This window comes from Aulostomus chinensis, chromosome 3 (assembly GCF_037954235.1).
Source record: "Aulostomus chinensis isolate RoL2024-O1b breed Wild chromosome 3, RoL_Achi_v1.0, whole genome shotgun sequence".
NCBI classification, from domain to species: Eukaryota; Metazoa; Chordata; class Actinopteri; order Syngnathiformes; family Aulostomidae; genus Aulostomus; species Aulostomus chinensis.
In genome coordinates, this window is record NC_141322.1 from 11,826,958 (window position 1) to 11,846,609 (window position 19,652).

Here is a 19,652-nt window from a genome sequence, read left to right on the forward strand (position 1 = left end):
AGTTCCCCTATAAACACACTACTTCTGTGGCAAAGTCTGGCATTTGCTGTGGCAGCGCCCCTGAAGTAGACTCTCATGTTTTTTAGATATTTTTTTGCCTTTTTCCACCCTAAGCATCCATCCATTTTCTTCCTCTTATCCTGTTATGGGTCATGGGGGGGGGGGGGAGCTGGAGCCTATCCCAGCAGCCTTCGGGCGAGAGGTAGGGTTCAAGTCACCAGTCCATCACAGGACCAACACATAGAGACAGACAACCATTCACACTCACAGTCACACCTACGGTCAATTTAGAGGATCAATCAGCCTCGTCCCCTCTTGATGTCTTTGGATTGTGGGAGGAAGCTGGAGTACCTGGAGAGACTCAGGGCTCGACCCTGGAACCTTCTTGCTGTGAGGCGACAGTGCTAACAACTGCACCACTGTGCTGCCCCACCCTAAGCATGCATTGTACAATTACCATATACGTCTAAGCTGTCCTGATTGTTGCTCCACCCACTCTGTTCCTTGGGGGAGGGCTACAGACTACAACATCCTCTGTTGCCAGCAGTTAATGTTTCAAGAAGTTCTTGGTGCAGCATGTAGGAGGATCATGCTATTTCTTCCAGGTCCCCTCCCACCTGAACAGGCACCCTGACCAACCAGAGGCTGCATCAGATGGACACGTAACCCTCATCTGGCATCTGGAATCAAACTGCTGACCCTCATGTAGATTATAACATTTCAGACTGCTATACAAGTAATTGTTTACTGTTAACACTGGCTAATGAACCAAGGGATTTCTGTACCAACCAAAATGGATTCGTAACACATTACGCACCACCGCCAGGTCATGTGGGGGTCACCTGAGGTCTTCTCTGTGAGATCATCCTGGCAAATATGTCCTGTATGAAATAAAATACCTGTACCATTTAACTCTCAATGAATGTCCTCTTCCATGTCAGGACTGCAGCTTACAATTCGAGGCCTTGAAAAAGCTGGTTTGCACCAACATGGTCGATGACTTTTTGATGGAATGAATAGAATTTTATCCGTTGAAGTAAGAAGCTTGCAGGATGAGTGCAAGAGTGTTCAGTTAGCCCTATGTAAGGTCAATGAGAAGCAACTGGAGTCGGCGCAGATTTGCAGGGAGCACCATTGATCTTGACCCACTCGGAGTATGATCTCAGAGATAAAAGTAAGCGGACGAGTGGGGAACTTATTCACTGTCAGCCATAAGTCAGCAAAGGGCAATTCTAGCCCCCAGGCTGTCTTTGAAAAACTGAAGGGCAAAGCATGGAGGATTAAGCCACGAAGCGGGGAGGGAGGGAAATGCAAGCAGCAATAGGGGTTATTGTAATAACACAGAGCCAACGTCTCTTGGCCTGTGTTTCGCTCTCCTTTAAAGGCATGTGTGTTAGGATGAGCTCTTGAGTCAAAAGTTTATGACTTGTGCAGGTGAGAGGGCGTTCAGAGTTCCACCTGAACTTTTGAAATACCCCCCCCCCCTCCTGTGTGTGTGTGTGTGTGTTACCTCAGTCAGAGCAGATTGCTTTCCATTTGAATTTTCAGTTGCCCCTTCGGACTCTATTGTTGACCACAGTTTGTTTGCAGAAAGCACCATCTGTAATGGTCGTTATTTGCAAGATGTGAGATACACACATCTTGAATCTGACACAGTGATATTATTCATGAGACCGCGTTGTCCAACTTTAGCTGGTAAAAAAAAACTCCTGCTCATTAGGCAGCTTAACATTTGCATCATTAGGCCACCGCAACAGCAGGGGTAGGGAGAAATGCACTGAAGCGCCTTTCATATAAGTCTTTGTTTTTACTCTCAGGATGATAGGCTACACGGGTCTGTGACAGGGAGGGAGAGCAGGAGGGAAGAAGAGGGGTGATACTCCAAAAGAGGCGAGGAAGGAGGTGACAGGACAAAAAGGAAGAAGGGAGGTAAAGGAGAAGAGAAAGGTTAGAGAGAAAGAGGAGAATAAAAGAACATTCATTATAAATTCACTGAATCGACAAGCTGTCAGGCCGCGCCGCCGTCCATGAAGCGTATAAGCCTCCGCTGCACTATTGACTCCCTCGTCACACCCAAAACTCCTCTCTCTTTTCCTCCTCTCACCTTTGGTTGCATGCAGATCACCTGTTTCTGCTCCACAGTATCAGCTCTATAGATTGACCCACAAGAGCCTTGCAAAGCCATGTCATCATCTCATTTCCCCTCTCTTCTCCTCCTGCTTGCTCCTCTCCGCTGGGCCACTGGTGAAATATGAGCTGCCTGTAGCATATTGATCCTGTAGCTCGGTCCTGCCTAAAGACAGATGGATCACAGACAAATCAAAGCACTCCTGATGCCTCCTCATTCTGCTGCAGCAGCGACAGTGGCTTCACCATTGATTGCTGTGATCAATTTCACCAAGCAGTTGGATTCCCTGCTGCTGTTGTTTCAGTTCAAGCAGGTGAGCAGAGGAAAGGGTTGTCACATACTTTGGCTAACCAGCTATCAAATTGCTCGGTAATGTGTGATCGCGCCTGTGTTACATGGGCTCCATAGAGGCAAGTGTTTGAACAATAACAAAAGTTCAAACTGAAGTTAGATTGACTAGTTAAATGTCGACATTGTCACTCCTGTCACGTCTCCTTTTAACATATATAGAGTGAGGTTAGCAGCAGCCTGCTAGTGTCATCTCCTATGAGCATATAAATGGAACACCATGCCCTGTTCCTTCTCAACCCCCCACAATAAGTTTCCATCCTCTCACATTCGTGGCTGGTGGAAATCATGCAAAGCTGACTGAGCTAACAGTTTTTGCCTGCCTCCTAACAGTGTATAATGCCATTCTGTCCCAGTGTTGACCAAAAGTGAGCACTCCTCCATATTAGCATCTAGCTAAGCTAGCCTAGGGATTACAGTGAAGGATCCCACATTTTAAGTGCGAATGGCAACTCACTGGTCACATATGAAATGATTAATGCCCTTTTCTTACCTTAAACCAGAGTTTCGGCTCATAATTTACGGGTCGATTGCGAGATGCTTACAGGTCAATCACAAAATCAATGCGTACCAGCAGTGGCTTGGCACTCTACACTGCTGAGAGGACATGGTAGTTCGAAGCAACAAGGGTAGCTCTTACCTGTGATACATGGACATCAAGAGCAACCCAGTCCTTCATTACATTCACTGTTCATTACATCACGGATACCTGGCAGCTGGAGTCTCGTGCTCTACAGACAAGAGTCATAAACAGAAGCCACACGGCTGTGAACAAGAATAAGATGTTTCACTAATCAATCAACACTGTATCAATTTTTTAATCGGAAATTGTTTGAATTGAGAATCGTTTGAATTCAGAATCGATTTTTAATCAAATCGTGACCCCAAAGATTGTAATCAAATTGAATTGTGAGACACCCAAAGATTCCCATCCCTATTAGCTAGCCAGCTTGAGTGAGTGATACACCATGTTGTATTAAACATCCAGCAGAGACAAAGCATTAATTGTCAGGATCAGCTCTGTCAAAACTTTCAACAGCAAACTATAGCTACTTTCAACCAAGCTGTAGCACCAGGACCTGCACTATGAAAGTATGCGTGCAGAAATGTAGCATCAGTCAAAGATGCAGCTCATCTTGAAAGAGACTGTTACACTGAGCAATTGAGGATTATTGCATCCGCTCTTAAAAAATTTTGGACAGACTTTGTATTCGTGGAGACAGTCACCAAAAGCATGTGTGTCCTGTTTGGCACCAACATTGATGTGGATGTCACTGGCCCCCTTTACATCTGGCATTAGCATCTGGGTTTTTAGTGATCTGACAGCGATCATATCTAAGTTGTCCTCATAGACCTGCTATGAACATACATCTCCAGTGACCACACGGACATTGGATTGCAATCCCATTTTGCTGCATCTCACAACACCGCACGTCAAGATGTCCATTTGTTCTACTGCTGCTCAATATCCACAGAGCATTTCTGGTAGCAGGCTACATTGGTTTGACCTATAGTATGTTGAATCTGCTCTCTCTCAACTTCAAATCCATCATGACAGATGACCACTGCTCCCCGCCTTAGACTTGCCACTGGCAGCTACACCCCTGACATTAGTGTCCTCCTCCAAGTGCCAAAGATCCCCTCAAACAGGTAATCATTCCCTTTTCTGAGATGTAAAATTCACAGTTGTTAAAATGCAACTCATTACTGGTCAGAGGTGAGGACTTTTTTGACCAATATATAATGTGACGGTCTCAAGTGTAAAACTAGATCTCAAGTGTAAAAACACTTGGCATCCCTTTGTAAGTTCCACAGTAGATGACTCTATCTTTACTGTAATATCGTCTGGCCTCGCTCCGCCCATATCCCCCTTCACAGCCGGATAAATGGGCGACTGCTGGGGTGTAATCAGAGGACGCACGCAGTCATGCCAGGCGGGCAGTGGGTGAACGCTGCACTGACAGACCAACCACTGGTCACATGGATGGGGGGCATCAGCAACAGGAGGAAACATATATATATGATAAAAAGCTGAATGATAATGACTGTTTTAGTTTATGTGTTTGTGTGTGGAATGAAACGCAGAGGGAGAATCAATGACTGCTGTTGAGGATTCAGACTCTGTCCACTTGCAGCCCTGCTGTTGAGACTCTTCATCTTCATCACACACTTCCAGGCTTCTCACCGGCCACGAGGCAACAAGTCATTCAATAACAGAAAGCAGGTCGGCCACAGTCCGTCTCACCTGGAGGAGGGGGCCAGATCAGGATCTCTGCCACCAGGGGGCAGATGTCATTCAGGATCATTACATGTGAGGGACAGTAGGGACAGTGATTGTGTGTGTGTGTGTGTGTGTGTGTGTGTGTGTGTGTGTGTGTTCTCCCCCACCAACTATAATGTTTAAATAGAAACAAGAAGAAAGTTTTCTAAAAACTCAGAGGGCCTAGTGATTAAAATGTTTGTATTGGATTTTTTATTAATTAAAACATGAATCCACAAATATTCCATTGTAATGCAAAAAACAATCTCCTCTTCTTATGTAACAGGAATTGGGAAAGTTCCCATTTGGAAACACCCCACCTTCAAGTTAAGAGCGTTTGGATGATGTCAACAAACAGGCCCCATGGTCGGCCACAAGGAATCTGCTCTATTTCTGCTGTTAGAGGACAGACAAGTGACAAACGTCATCACCCACATAAACCAACACTGGAACCAAATAAAGCTCAGAGGGTCAATAATTCAATTCCTGTGTGGACAGAGAGGTAAAGTTAGCTGGAATGCTACATGCTGAAGCTGAGTGTAAAGTCCAACATACATGATGTATGAAAGCTTGACATTTGTGCACAGAGCAAGAACATTTTCTATCTTTCCACAGAAACACAGCCATGTCGAGTGGAGTCAAATATCTTTCCCATCTTTGCACAGGCCCCAACACGGTACTAACCACTACCATTTTGGTTCCTGCTCCACTGGGGTTCCAAGCGAGCCAAGTGGGGACTAAAATGGGACATAAACACATAGTGGGGCACTGATTGAATAACTTACCCCCTTACATCGTCAACTTCGTATCATCTTGGCCTCGGCGGAATACTGGTTGATCGCTTGGTAAAGTCTTTTATACTTTTCTGTTTCGCTGCTTGAAGCCCTGCCTGTCTGTCGTCCCTCACTTTGGGTTTAGGCAAAAACCCGAACCGAGCAACAGGCATAACGCTGCCTCCATATGGTCTGTTGTTGTTGTGTCGCACACAAATTACGCCAGGGAACCCTCGGCCGGTGAGGCCACCCACACTGACGTGGTACCCAGTGCTAGTGGAAACACACCCGTACTAAGCCGTCCCCACCCGACCCGAGCCGAAGGGAGCCAGTAGAAACGCGCCCTTAATGTTGAGAAAGGGGACGACTGACCCACTTTCCTCTGTCCATCACCCTGCTGACTCAAGAAACACTCAAGATGTTGTGTGAACACATAAATGTAGTCACACAGCCTTGCTCATGCGGATGAATACGTGAGGCAACGCATGCATACAAAAGGGACACTCAAACACTGCACATCTGCTCACTGATCTAATTTTAGAAATAGGATGGCATCAAACACACTCACAGGCAGAAATAGAGTGATAAGGCTAGGAACTACTAGGCAGTCGTAGTAGTCGTAGTCATGGGAGGTGAAAAACAAAGACTGATATGTTCATCATCACAGGTGCTTGCTTTCAGTCTACAGTCTCATCATGATCCCACCATGAATCTGACAGAAAGAAAACACATCAACCATAAAGCAAACATTCATGTCCTCACGCAGACGGACAAAAGCCTGGGTTGTAGGGTTGTGGAGTAATGGGCCAGCAGTCACTGCTGCTCACATCTACGGTCCTTTCTGGGTCAGCATCAGGCAACACTCATCCACTGCTGCAACCCTTAACAGCTAACTGTAGGCCACACACACACACACACACACACACACACACACACACACACACACACACAATAACACAGTTGTGATCGTAATTTACAACCAGCAGGGGCATATTAGTATGAGCTGAATTTAATATGACCACATTTACAGAGCACTAAAGGAGACATGTCAAATTAAGAACCTGTGTCAACTTAGGAAAACGTAAAATAATCAATAAATCAGTGACAATGGGATTCAAGAGCTACATCTACTGTGTCTGATCCTCCACCACTTCATACACTCATCTAAAAGGAAAATTCTTCACACAACACACACACTTAATTAACCTATATGCATGTACTGTGCCATACATGTGCTATAGTGTGTGTGTGTTCTCTGAGTGTTAAGAGAAGCGCATACTAAAATGTGTGTTATGTGCCGTGCCCTCGCAGCAGAGCATGATGGAAAAAGATAAAGCTTGGTGAACCGTGGGGAGACCTTTGTGTGTGCAAGTCCTCCGTACAGAATCTGCTTGTATTAAAAGCCTGAATCACGTGACACGTAGATGACGACTGATCACTGAAAATATTACACGTTATTTTAAGGTGTGAATCATCTCTCCTTATTCTTATCTCTTGGGTATCAGACTAGAAATCCTCTCTTTTACTAAGTTGTTTCGGGGTCGGAGTACTTGCTATAGTGGTAAACTAGTTGCAAGCAGTTGCCTATGCAATCTAAAACAAATATTTTGGTTGTACGTTTGGTTGGTCTTGGTAAATAACTGCAGTATCATACTAACAGGTGTGCTTTAATGTCATTGTGCACCTCAGCAATGCTTGTGGACTGACTGCATCACTGTCCTGCTCAAATGACACAACTCACTTGCAGTGTTGCCAGATCTCAAGAGAGAAGTGAGCAACTACAATCCATCATCAATGTCTACATTTTCTTTGCAATCGTCTCTCTGCTCCCTGATGTTCCTCCCACAGAGTACAAGTGCTGGAGCATCTCCTTGCTTGGGATGAAGTCTTTGCACTTTTCAGTCCCCATTTTATGTGGAGTATGCTGCTGAGTGTGTTTTGCACCATTCTGTTCTGAAGTTTGCTCCAGGCCCATTTGTGAAAACATATTATCATTCCACATTCGCATTGCTTATAGACATTGAGAGCAACAACAGCGCAAAGAGGGCCAGTTATTTTATCGTCTGGTCTCTACTGCTGTGGTTGTAACTGAGCACCTCAACCCCAAATGCCTCTGCCTGGGTGTCATCCTTGTTTATCCATGGGTGCTGTGTGCCTCCTTGACCGCAAACATGAATGTGAGTCCATAATTAAAGGCACCCACAGGTAACAAAACAATTTGATCTGTTAAATCTATCGATACTACTTGTTCATGTGATGGGGGATTTTTTTCAGTTCTTACCACTCTGGATATGAGGGAGTGAAAGAAAAGAAGTGGGTATTCCAGCATTTGGAATGGGTTGCCCCTGTCCTGCTGGAACAGCTTGTTGATCCTGCTGAATTCTTGCAGAAATTACAAACAGCAAGTACAGTTTTTTCATGGGATCACTGTACATCTAGTGCAGGATTTCAGCACCATAACAATTTTGCTCAGCTGAAAGTGAAGATTTTTCATTCTACTGAGTCGTGGATAGAAAGCCATTGTGTACCTTACATCTGTACAAGCGTCAAAGGGACCCCACCAAGACTGATGAGGCTGTAGATCTTTGCAAACTTGCGGCGGTGAAGGGCACAGTGTGAAAACCAGTTGTGAGAATGAGAAACCAGGTATTCAAGAACTGCCTTGCTTACACTCAGCAGTATGGAGATCTGGGTTTGCCTGGAGCAGATGTGTGTACACAGAATTCCTCTTCCCCACCACAACACTGCAGCTATCTGTGCCTAATCCAATGCATTTTTCCTTTGCTCTCTCTCCACCTAGTTGGGCTTGTAAAAATGCTATCTGCTGTTTGAGCTTTCTCTTTCCACTTGTTATCTCTTTTCACCTTTAAGGCGTTGCCTAAAACAGAGAAAATAAACAATAAAACCTGTACATTCTAACATGAAATACCATGTTTTAAAAGCAAAAAATGTATAGAACAGTTCCCATTACAAACATTGACCTTGAAGGCCCAACAGTCTCTTTCTCCGGAGTTGAAGGGGGAGGGTTGTCCTGTGTATGCCTGGCTCTGACCACGATGACTCGTTTCGCCTCTCCATTTCTTTCTCCTTGCCCTTTCTCTCAGACAATTGATTTATACCCTTCCTTTTGCCATCCTCCCTGTCCCTCCTCCCTTTTTTCTCCCTCTCTCAAGGTTAACCCTTCTTCGCTCAGCGTCAGCATCACGGCATTCTCTGTAACGCCGCTGTGTTTCAGCTGGAATTAGTGCAAGTGACACTGCTAAACAAAGGCGTGCATTGCATTTAGGTAATATACAGGCTATCCCATTCAAATACAATAAAACATACACATAATTAGTGCTTCCATCTTTCAAGGATCTAACATGTCAACAATACTATACACTCTGTTAAGTTGGTGTCCACCATGTTGGGTGAATAAGGTGAACACTGACAGAGTGGACATTCTGAGCTGAAGTTACCCCTCAGCCTGGCTTTGTTAGCATAATGGCTCACATGACCTTGGATACTTGATGAGAAATCTAGACGTTTACACAAAAAACTTTTGAAACTATACAATTTGATTAATTTCTTTGACATAATTACCTCTTCTAAAATAATCACCAAAGCCATTTCTTCAAGTTTTTCAGAAAACTGGAGACAAAACGTAAGGAATTTATTTAAGCAAAAATTTCAGTGAACTGCACTGGGGGCATGAGATTCCACAACAAGCTCTTAAAAGTTTAAAAAAAAAAAAGTGCTCTTTCATTTAAAATCAATGACACAAAAAATATTGAATTGATTAAAAAAAAAAACCCTGAATATTTGTTCAACTTTGGAGAAAATAGAGCTTGATTTATACTGGGGACATCAAAGGTACCCGATTAAACAAAACAAAACACTCGTGTCCTATGCAGGCTAACACATTCACTTTTTTCATTTTATCTGAAACACTTCAATAACCAGTGCAGAGAGTGATAAAGAGTGTTTTTTGTCTGACAGTGACAGTGGACCAGCAGTCAGTGGCTCAACATTACAACTCAGAAAACAATGGATGTCAGGAGAAAAAAGGGAATGTATATTGATTGTGTGCTATTTTACTAAGTGTGTGGTGCAAGTGTGAGGCCGCTGCTGTCTCGCGTGTGAAATCTAGCATGGCGTAGTTATGTAAATGTAAATGATGACAGTGTTGTACATGTGTGTGCACCTAACTGAATCTGTGATCCAAGAACGGGGAATCGGAGGAGTGGTCCGTGCCCAGAGCAGTGGGGAATGTTCAGTCCGAGGGAAGTGAGATCCAGGGTATGGGGGAGTTGTGTGAATCCTGGGGGCTCTCTGGAGAAGAGGTTCCTTTGAGAGAGGGAGAGACAGGTGGATTCAATGGAAGGAAAAACAAAAATTACACAAGACATACTTTCTTGAAGAAGACTTTCTGTGGTAGGCTCGTGACTAACCACAACAACCAGAGCGATCAAACACTGGGCAGCAAACTGCGGGGCTTCTGATACGGTCAGCATCCCTGATGTTGATGGGATGCAGATGTTGGACTTGACTGAGAAAAAATCTGAGGCTTTTTAAAATAATTTTCCAATAAATCATAAATGTAGCAACTTCTGATCAATTCCTATTAATTTCTTGGAACCAGTTCAGTGAACAAAACCCTCTTTCCTGTTTATCTACTTCCAGCTTAAGTCGGGGTTCAACAAATGGTATTTAATCAAAAGGCAAAGTACCAATGCAAGGCGTGCAAAGTTCAACTGAAGAAAGTATCAAACAAAGGGGTCAACAGGCCTAAGTCCTGGAAGAGTACAAAGTAACAACAAAACCAATATAAAACAAGGCTAAAAAACTAAACTTACTGGACACACTGAGGAGCTGGGAACATGACATGGTAGTAAGACATGACAATGACAAAACCAAGCAGGAACACAATGATCCAACAAGAGACGCTGGGAAACACAGAGGTTAAATACGCTGGGGGAAATGAGACACAGGGGCTACAATGAACACAGGTGAGACACATGGTAATCAGGGGAGAGAGCACAGGAAGACAGGGCACGAACTACAAAGTAAAACAGGAACACGAGACAAGGATGATGACAGCACTCGTGTCCAGGTTAAGCCCTGCCACCTCCGAGTACAGACATGGATGCAGATAATTTTGGTTGTTATACAGATACAGATAATGGTATACTCGCTCATCCCTAAAGAACAGATATGAATATCCATGTAGCCCCTGTTGCTCCTGTGTTTTGGGGCACTGCCTCCTTTAGCACCCATAGGTGTTTCAGGCCTTCTGCTGCTGTGAACCGCTTCTCTGTTTCAAAGTCAAGGCATTACTCGATAAACTCCACGAAAAAAAACAGTCCCTTGAATTCAGGATTTTCTCAAGGTTGTAACCCTGTCCTGCTTAATAGAATTACATGCAAAAGGAACCCCCCCACCCAATAAAATATTTATATACACTTGTTGCAGCCTGTGGCTCCACAGGATGGACATCCGTCACCTTCATTTTACAGGTAAAACATGTCCTGCTGCATCTGTCTTGAAAGACCCACATATCTATTTTGGCGCTGCACTTTTTTTCCCATCAGAATCTCCGGCACCCTCTTATTTCAGAGTCAAGAATGAATCGGCATCATCCATGAAGTTAACTCCTTCTAGAGAGTGCAACTGCTATCCTCATACCTGTGTCGCAGTCTTCCAGGAGAATGTTGCCTGGTTTCAGGACCTTGGATAATCCTGTTCTGCTGGAGCAAGGCCAGACACATCAGAACTAGGGATTAGCCAGATACTCAGATGAAATGAGTATCAAGTATGGATACTGCAGTTGTGACAAGGCCGAGTACCTAACAAGTAATAATGTGTCATATCCTTGCTCAGGTGTTTCTTCAACGAGGAAAAGTTCTCATTGGGTGCCTGTGTCCCACAACGTTAGCTGACAGGGAGCCGGCCTTCCAGTCACACACAGTCTCTCCACCCACATACACATACATGCAGCTTGGAAGGGCTGCTCCCTGTGGCAGCCGCTGTCATCACACATAGACACGTTTCCTTGTTGCTGAGTGCAGACACACTTCTACAGTTCCTCCATCAACCTGCTTCTTTTTGGAAAGTAACAAAAGAGCAGAGTGTTGCAGGTCATTGGACACACTGCTTAAACATGGCTGGATAAAACTCAGCTTTTTAAAAAAAATCAGATCGTTCTTTGAGTCGCAGATTGATAGAGAAATAGACCCGGCGCTTTTATTAAAAAGACTGTAACCACTGCATCATCCTCGGGTCCACAGTCACACTGTCGGTCAGTTAAACATTAACACACAAACCCAACCATCATCTGGCCTGCAAATAAATAACACTCACTGCTGGTGCTTGAATTTTGCATGTTGGTACCTCTGTGCCATGCTCAAAAACAGACACAGTCTGTATTGCTATGATTTCTCTCTCCTCTGCTGTTAACGTCAGACGAATAAACATGTGGAAAGTGTCTGCAGTTGCACAACTTGCACTCCTGTTAAGAACTAATGTCTCGCCAATCAGCTGATCAAACAATAAACCAAGCAGATCATTTAAAACAAGACAGCAGTTCATGAAGTGATGAAATGTCATTAATATGCAAAAGCGGCTGTGATTGATCACCACTATCCACAGCGACAATAAACTTATGTTTAATTGACAAGAAACCAGCTTGGATGATTGAAGTTGACTTTCCAGTCTTCCTTGTTTGCCTTATGGGTGTCGCTGACTTTTTGATTGGAACATTTTTTACTTGTTAGCCACAAATGTTTAGCATGTGTACGTCAAGATACTCTTAACAGTACTTTTATCAATCAATTTCACATTTTAGCATTTGAATGAACCTATTTTGATAATCTGATGTCCTGGCCCGTCATCATTATGGCCTGGAATTTTTTTGGCCCAAGTCATTTGGTCTGGTTCTCATTTGGCTGTTGTCGGTAGGTCCTTCACTATTTGTCGTTATGTGGCTCTGAGGCGCGACAGAGTGAAGCTAGAAAACACAAAATTCTTGTGTATATGAATACACGAGCTAGCACAAGATGCGTCGCCCCACACAGGGTGGCACATGTGGAAGCATCACTACAGAAATGTTTAACATGTTGCATTATAAATCTACATTTCATAGAAAGCAAGAAACACAAAATTATAGCAAAGGAGATACGGTATCTATTCATCACAGCCGCTGTGGTTTGTTGTGGCTCGTAGTCACAGATGACACTTGCATTTTTCATGGCCTAAATGCTGACGAGGGAAAGGTGAGAGCATCCAAACAACAATACTTTACCAAGAGCTGTAAATTAATCATTTTGGTATTGCTTGTGGCGTGTTGTGCTCTGTGAATAAATCCCTTTAAGCTACCAAGCCTCTATTCTTTATAATTCAACCTACTATCAAGCATTTTGTATTCCGTAATAAAAACTAGTCTTATTCCAATTAGCAATTAGATTGTTAATCAGCGACTGAATGGACGGATCACTGTTGTTTGTTTTCCCCAACCATGATTGGATCACCTGTTAACATTTAGTAGGAATTTAGGAATTTAACTGGTGTTGCCTATCTCTACTGGAACAAAAATTAATATCATGCAACAGCTGCTGTGCACTTGACCCATTACCTGCTGCCAAACTTGTATTTTAAACCTTTTGAAAAGCTGTCATTAATGAGTAATGGTGAGGGGCAAACTCCATGAAAGACCAAAGAAGAAAAGAAACCCTGTCCAGAGGAAGCCTGGGTCCCCGTTCTGCAGCCAGGCCCAGATGGTGGGCCTGTCAGCGAGTGCCTGTTGGCTGGGTTTTTCCCGGAGCCTAACACCAGGCACAGCTGGAAAGTATGTCTTAGACTCTTCTGCTCCTGCAAGACCCAGCACTACTGGAGAGAACAGCTGTGGTCAGGTGAGCTGCCCTAAGTGTGGTGGTAAAGGCAGGGGGCCTCGACAGACTGGACCTGGGCTACAAAACATAGCTCTGAAGATGTGAAAGGTCCCCTCTCAGGGGAGGAACCAGGCAGGTGTGGGGATACTAATGAGTCCCCCAGCTGAGTGCCACTACATTTGAGTTCACCATGGTGGGGGTGAAGGTCACCTCCTCACGCCTAAAGCTTGGTTTATGTTTCTGCGTCGTGGCAATGGCGTAGACCCTACGCCATCATTGAGCATTTTAAGTTCTGCGTCGAGGGAACGCATTACTCTGCAATTCACCGCCAAGCCGCTAGGGGGTGTGGCTGTGTCTTTGTATGGTTTCGGGGGCTCTTGTCGGATTCCAAAACAAAACTATTTACAACAGAAAGTCCAGTGCGTTTCTTTGAACGACTGTTTGCTTTCATGAATCAAACTGTAAACTTTGAACATGACCAAAATGACTTCTTGTGGCCATTTTCTTCTGGAGACACACATATTTGTCGGAGGTTCTTCCACCTGTTCATGCATTCGGCAACCTTCTCTAGCGGACCAATCACAGTCCTTGACGTTCACAACGCAACGCGTAGTCAGGATTTTTTGGAGGTGCACGTCAGGCTACGGCGTAGGGTCCGCGTAGGGGTCTGCGTCGATGCCACACAGAAACATAAACCTGGCTTTAGGGTGATGTAGGGGTGAAGACTCTGACTGTTGTCTCTGCTTATGCACCAAACAGCAGTTCAGACTATTTGGCACTGGAGACCCTGAATGGAGCCCTGCATACGGATCCTGTAGGGGACTCTGCAGTTCTGTTAGGGATTTCACCATGGGCAATGACGGAGACACTTCAGATAAGATAAACCTTTATTCATCCCTAAGTGGGGAAATTGAGGGGCATGATTGGGAGAAGCGTACCTCCTTGATCTCAACCCCAACAGTGTTTTGTTATTGGACTTCTGTGCATGTCATACAGTGTATTGTCACCATGTCCTAGCACCATGTCCTAGCATAGGGATGCTCTAAAGTGTACTTGGTACCAGAAAACCCTAGGATGATGGTCGATGACTGATTTTGTTATTGTATCATCAGACCATATGTCTTGGACACCTTGGTGAAAAGAGGGGCTGTCCTGTCAACTGGAACCTCTGGACAGACCTGACAAACCTAAACAAGTCGTGCGTGTGAATTGGGAACCTCCGGGGACGGTCCCTGCTTAGATGGTCTTTGGCTCTCACCTCTGATGGAGCTTTTCTGGCATCCCTGAGGAGGTGTGTGTGTGTGTGTGTGGGGGGGGGGGGGGGGCATTAAATTAGAATATAGAATAGGCAATGTTCAAAACTTCCATTGCTGAAGCTGAGGTCCTGCGGGGGTGCCCCTCTCCAACCCCCCCCCCCCCCCCCCCCATCACCACCACAAGGCTTCTGTTATGGATTTTTTAAAATTTGCATGTCTTTTTTTATTTGCATCGTGGTGTATTAACACATTGAAGTGTTTTTCTTGGCCACTTATTAAACTCCCCTGTCCGCCATATTTGCTTTCTGCTCCTCACACCCTTTCCAAGATTGGATTATACATTGGTGGTCTCCATTAAACAGGACCAGAGGAACCACAAAGAGAGCGGACTGTCCAACCCTAATATAAACCCAATTTTTTCCCCCATGCGTTGTTCAGTGGATGTTGGTCGTTGGTTTTACAGATTTTAAGGGTCATAGGGTCATAGTAAAACATTCTTTAAGTTTCCAATGGTTTTACTGAACATAGAATGCTCCTGTCCCATTTAAGTCAGTGTGATGTGAGTCACACACCACTCAGCCACTCCGCTAGTGTCATCTAGTCAGTCCCCAGTGACAGATATTGCTGTCAAGCCTGATAGCCCTTTTGTGGCTGATGCTTTAGTGTAGCTTTAACGCTTAAAAAGCTCTTGAGCGAAAGCTTCCTTGTGGTAGATTTTCTATGATAAAAGACTCTATATTGGTCTCTGTCACATACACAAAGACACACTCACACATGCACGCACGCTGAAAACACACGCGCGCGCACACACACACATACACACTCGTATTACTTGGTTTACTACTTTGTAAAGTATGGTAACTCATGATGATTGTCAGTTATAAACAGTAATTATGACCACTTGAGAAAAGAGAACGACAACAACAGCAATTATTTTTCCACATTATTCACATTAGAATCCAAATTGAAAGCTTGGTTCACAGATTTTCTGAAATAGGTTTTGCTGATTAATTGCTTTTTTTTTTTCTTTTTTTTTTTTACATGTTCAAGAGGACATTATCCTGAATTGTAGGACATTTGAAAGTTTAACTAAAACTAACATCTAATAACACTCCCCAGCTGCCCAAACTTAAAAAAAAAAAAACTATTCAAGAGGTAAACCATGACAGAGTTTTGAAAAGACTGTCATTTTATAAGACTTGACCCACTCGAAACACGACCATTACACTCTTTTTTTGGTACTTTCAGAGGCAAAATGGCAGCCCTTTAATTCCGATGCTTTTTCCAAATGCCTGCTGCTCTTACACAATGTATTTAGGGTTTGCTGAGTGCAATGGCACACACACACAATCACATGATTTTTCCTTCACCTAACAAAGTGGTTGTGTGCTTAAACTAAACCAGCCCTTCACAATGACACTGATATTTACTATCCTAAAGCATTGCATTTAGACAGTAGAGGGCACCGATCTGGTTCCCATTATTGTACATGTTTGACATGTCATATTAGAATAGATCAAGGAAATGGAATGGAACTTTTCAAGAAATCTTCCCTTAATTGCACAAAAGGTTTTATGTTAAGTTGTAGTGTTTTTGTTGTTTCTCTTCACAATAAGTACAGAGATATAGCAGTGTGTAATATTTGAATGTACAGTTAGAGAACTACCCTCGAATTTCGTGTACCATCATCATGTAATTATCCCCTGCAACCAGCAGAGGCTGCTATTGCTGGTTTAAAAGCAAGTCACATTTTGTTGCTTTAACCAGGAGTTTTAAACTCTGTTTTTAACTTTTTATGGTCACAATTTGTGTATAGAACTGTTCAACTGTTCACCTAACAGCTGTTCAGTTGTTAAACGCCATTGTCCTGCAAATCATCTATCTAGATATGCTGTACACTAAAAAAATAAAAGAGAAATGTTCTGTTGACTGAGTTTGTCTGTCACCTGTGATACTCATCTTAATTTATATCAAAAGCATACCAAGTCAAGCCTTCATTGCCTTGATGGTTTACCGCTTGTTTTTCTCATGACCACACGGGGCTACAAGCTCATCTGTAGGACACCGTGTATGATTTCTATTGCAAATCCTGTGAACAAGTAGATTCCATCTTAGCTGGCAGCCATTTCCTGCAGGCAGCGACAGATGGATCAATAAGACCGGTCCGCCGCCTCAGCCAGAATGAGAAGTCTCAGAGTGGCTCTTGTGGCAAAATCATGTCCAGATCTATTTGGTTTGAGTGGATCGATTCAGAACAGCCACATCAAATGGGACAGAGGGGCAGGGATAGTGTCGCCCTGTGTGTGTGCGTGTGTACGTGTGTGTCAGGTCTGGTTGTATATGTGTCAGCACCATAGGGGCATCTCAGGAACTGCATTACAGTAAAATATGCACAAACATGCTTGGTAATCCAGTCCTATCTGTTCCGTCAGCGGCGCCTAATAGAAGTATGGATCTGTTCTCCTTGTCACAGTGACATTTGATTTGAGGAGTTGATATGCCGGCCTCAGCCTGGCGTCAGTGTGACACATTGACACTTGTGACGCTCTGAACTCTAACAAATTGTGAACACCAATGTGAAAAAAATATGCTCATGCTTCAGGGGATAACAAGTCGGAGACATATGATGAGGGGATGACACTGTCAACATTAGCGTGTTCACCTTCTCTCCATGTTAACCCTTTAGGTTGCTTTTGGAAACTCTGCGAGGCTGTGAAAATTAAATGAAGGGTCCAAATTGTTACAGCCATCAGCTCCATACCTTGTCACAGACAATGATTATGATTCAGCAACATAAATGTTACATCAGATTGTCCTCTGCTTGCAAATGATGACCTTTCAAACAGCAAAGAGAGAGAGAACACTGAGGGAGAAGCTAACCTTTAGATGTGGATTACATTAGGAGAGCCTCGGCTGCCGTTACAGCGGTATCAGAGTGCCACCCAGTGTTGAGACGGTAAAATGAGCTTGTACTGTGAGTCTGTAAAATCAGGCAATCTGGAGAGGTGTCAACTGATACCAATTATTTCATACTCTTGACAATAATTCACATTCATGTTGAGATCCAGTTCACTCTGGCTTGTTTGATTGAGACACTTAAAAAAATACTGTGCAGCTTCATTAACCCTGAATGTATAATTCATATTCTTCAAATGCACCAGCTGTCAGGTGTAATGTATGGTGCCCTTTCTTCTTTAACACACAGGAACGTTCCCATCAAGGCTCTTGTGGGAAGAGAGTCTTTTGGGAGCAATGCCCTTGATTGTGTGATAATAAGCCATTAATGTGCTAATTTCACAATTCATCTCTGCAATAATTGCCTCCATCAATATCAGCTGAGACAGTACAGCCCTCATTTGTAGAAATGTAGATTTCATAAAAGCCTTGCAGTGTTATGATTAATAATAGGTGACAAAGGGCAGTCGCTTGCAAAATAACACAAAGGAAGAGGCAGTCTTTGGATCAGACCTGAGCGTTCGCTTTCCGGGCCTTAAAATGTTGTTGTCAGAGCTTTAAGCAGGAGAACTCCTTTCACTGGTGACCAATGTCAACAGAATTTGCAGTTCATTAAAGGTACAACTGTAGCTGATATTGACAAGCTAGTGCGTCTTGTTTCAATTCCAAGTCAATAAGGGAAGCAGGACACCATAGTGGTGACCCAGAGGCACTCACAAGTCTTATCTTGCAAGTCCAAGTAAAGTCTCAAGTCTTTCACTCTTGTGTTCCCCATTTGTCCACACGTAGTAGTTTTACTAATTCCTCTAATCATGTCTTTCTCTTGTTTTAACGCTTGCTAGGAGGCGTTGGCACAGGAACGTGGGAAGAATTCAACCGGTCATGGAAAAGCTAATGCTCCACAAAGCTAACAGCAAGCTAATGTACAGCTGATGCAGCCAAGCTAACATTAAGCCTGTAGCTTCATACTCACTTTCACATTACCAGGTGACTGAGCAATGACTGATAAAGTCGGAAAGCCTGAATGCAACTGTGGTGGTATGAATGTTTGATATGACCAGGCTTCACCGCTGACCTACACCTCAGAGGTTTGGAGTCCACGTCACTGAGATGACAGATGAGATGTGGTGAGTTGGAGTCCAGTGAGGGATGATGCTTGTCCACACAATAAAGGTTACATGGATGCTATGACCCAGAGGTTGAGGTTTCCCTTAAGAGAGATGCTGACAATAGACACTAGCGTCACTGGTTTTTCTTGTTAGCACACCTGCCACCCAAGACCATGAGTTTGAGTCCAGTGGGGTTCTTGCCTCACACTTTTTCACATTTTCCATGGAAGCACAGCTCTGTCTTAGTAGAGCCTATCGGAGCCTCTAGCATGGCCTTACACACTGAGAGAGGAGCTCAGAAGTGATCAAGCCCACTGTCTCATCCCTCACCTGACTGGAATTTGATCTTTTCCTCTGGCCGCTACAGTCCTGTGGCCAAGTCAAAATGCCACATCGTCAAATACGAATTTCCTGCTATTCAAGGCAACTTCCTTGAATTTTGTTGATGTTATTTTAAAAGCCTATTGATGATGGAGGGCTGATGTGCTGATTCAGTGGTTTCGTAGAGCACAAAGAGGTTTCAGAAGCCTTTACCTAAAGCAGCTGCCAAACCTTTTCCAGCTGAAATCATGGATCTCTCTCTTTCTCTCTGTCTCACACACACACACACACACACACACACACACACACACACTGGTCTCTGAGGAGATCATCCATTCAATAAGATAAAGGTCTCTGATTCCATGTCAACACATGTACAGATTTTTTTTTTTTATCATAGATTTTCTTTGTCTCTTTTTGAAAAAATGAAAACGTCCTCATCAGAGATGTTTATAAATGTTTCTCCGGCCATACGTCAGTGAAGGAACGATTGAAACTGCCCACTTGAGCAGTGAGTAGTTAACGGGAATATTTTTAGTCCGTCCGTCAAACACAAGAGAAGAAGTTTGTGCACATGTGTGTGTGTTCTTCTTGGGAGAGCGACATGAAAATGGCAAAATCAAAACAGAAAGAGATT

General features: G+C 43.8%; 1 long non-coding RNA gene across 1 annotated transcript; it reads right to left on the reverse strand.

Moving 5' to 3' along the window:
- Window positions 1–2,209: 2,209 nt before the first annotated feature.
- On the reverse strand, window positions 2,210–11,200 carry LOC147267687 (uncharacterized). The gene is made up of 4 exons (XR_015112278.1): window positions 11,174–11,200; window positions 9,698–9,835; window positions 3,117–3,207; window positions 2,210–2,293 (listed from the first exon to the last, which is right to left on the reverse strand). It is a non-coding gene; the product is annotated as an uncharacterized LOC147267687 (long non-coding RNA).
- Window positions 11,201–19,652: the final 8,452 nt, after the last annotated feature.